Raw genomic sequence first — 2,070 nt, forward strand, 5'->3', positions numbered from 1 at the left:
TGGGGGAGGCTCGATCAGCAGCCCTGTGCGCTCATTGGACAGTATGAGGGGGGCTCGGCTGCGTAGAAGGACTCTGATTGGTCCTCGTATTAAAAGGGCTCGCCTCTGGCCTGCAATGTGACGTCAGAGGAGAGGTGGCGGAGGCGTGTCAGGGGCGCCGTGTTTATATAGAGCTGGACTGAGCGGCCCGCAGAGCAGTGTCAGCTACTAATAAAGTTGTACGCGGCGGCAGTAGAGGGCGGGGCGCCAGCGTGCAGACAGTCCATGTGGAGGGGCGCGGCCTGGCCTGCAGCGTGCTCTTTGTGTATCAAAGCAAGAGCCACGTGGCTCCCGTGTCATGACCGCAGGGCGCGGGGAAACAGCGCGGGAGCTCGGAGATGAAGGGCGTTACCGCATGGAGATGGCAGTATGTGCGTGAACCACATTCAGCGCTCCTCTAGAGTGTACTGGTAATGCGGAGGCTGCTGGCTGCACTGGAGGCAATTAACAGGGGAAGGTCAAAGTAAATGGGCGTGGTTAGGGCGTGGCTTACCACAGCACATAGCTTTATCTCAGCTGGCTGGACTCCTCCAAGCGTTTGATAGTTTGATAATGCGTCGCATTCCAGGCTGGTGTATACCATGAGAATGCTTGGTCTGGGCTAGAATGTGTGTAAGGTCGACTTCACCCGAAGGATCCGCAGAAAATACCTTTCAAAGCATGCTATGTAAATTCGCTTTTTCCTTCACACTCGCGGAAATGAATTGCGTATTCCGCGAGCAGAAGAAAAAGTGCAATATGCTCTATTTTGCTGCTGACCCCACCTACCCCTACCCCAAGTCAGTGGAAGCTGTCCAACCCACAGCCCATACACAATTGACATTGCGGATAGGTACTGGGTATCCGTGCCATCGCCTAGCAGGAAAACAATCTGTATTGCCCATGACTGACGGCGAGTGTCCGCAGTCATCCGCAATGAAGAAGCTACTCTGGGTTGCCGACTGGGGTCAGAGCCAGAATCCGCTTCGGCAACTGGCGCTACTGTGTGCAGATGGCCTTAGTGGGTAAAGGCCCATTTACACGTAAAAACAATCTTGAAAGTTTTAGCGATCAATTTGCATAAAGTGTTAATGGATACTAATCTCTATTAACACTTTATCATCTCCATTTGCATGTAATAGGGCTTCTGGAAGCTGTTTACAGAGCCCAGCATGTGGTCTGAGCTCTGTACATAGCTCCATTGTTCTCGCACAGGCTGTCAGGAGAATACAATGTAATCTCCGGCACCCGCTAAGAATACAGCATGTGGTCCCTGTTATCTCTCTCCGGCCGAATGATGGATTTTAAGCTCACCTTCAAATCATTGTTCAGCAGAAGAGTGAATGATGGCAGCGTTTACACACAATGATTATCGCTCATATGCCATTGTTGGAACGACTTTTGAGCGATAATCGTTGCGTGTAAATGGGACTTTAGTAACTGCTCAGTGCTAGAAAACAGGGAGGTTATCAGTAAGGGCTAATGCCCACGGCCAGATTTTCACTGCGTGCAACACTGCGGAAATCCGCAGCGTTTCACCGCAGCTATTAGGTTCTATTGAACCTAATAGCTGAATGTTCACGCTGCAGAATTCCACTGCGAAATTCCGCAGCGTGAAATTACCCGCAGCATGTCCTATTTGCCACGGGAATACGTGCGGACGGCTTCCATTGTAGTCAATGGAAGCTGGCCGTCACGCTATACTTCCGCTGTAGCACAGCGGAAATATAGCGTGCATACGCGCCCTGCCCGTTGCCGGGCGCATCATGCGGGAGCTACGCATCGGATACGGAGGTGAGTATGAGGTTATTGGGGGCGGGCGCCGTGACGGACTCCGCTGCGGTATTCCGCTCGCGGAGCCCGTCACGGCCGTGGGCATGAGCTTTAACCCTTTCCAATCCACTGTCTGACGTCTTAAGACATTATGATTTAAGGCTGTACAGCTCCGATGTTGGAAGGCATCCGTCGGGGTTCTCTTACTGTATATTGCCAGCCTCTCTTCTGTCGGAGCCTATCCAACGTGTCACCTCATGCAGTACTGGCTTTAGCCAG

This window comes from Eleutherodactylus coqui, chromosome 4, assembly GCF_035609145.1.
Source record: "Eleutherodactylus coqui strain aEleCoq1 chromosome 4, aEleCoq1.hap1, whole genome shotgun sequence".
Lineage (NCBI taxonomy): Eukaryota > Metazoa > Chordata > Amphibia > Anura > Eleutherodactylidae > Eleutherodactylus > Eleutherodactylus coqui.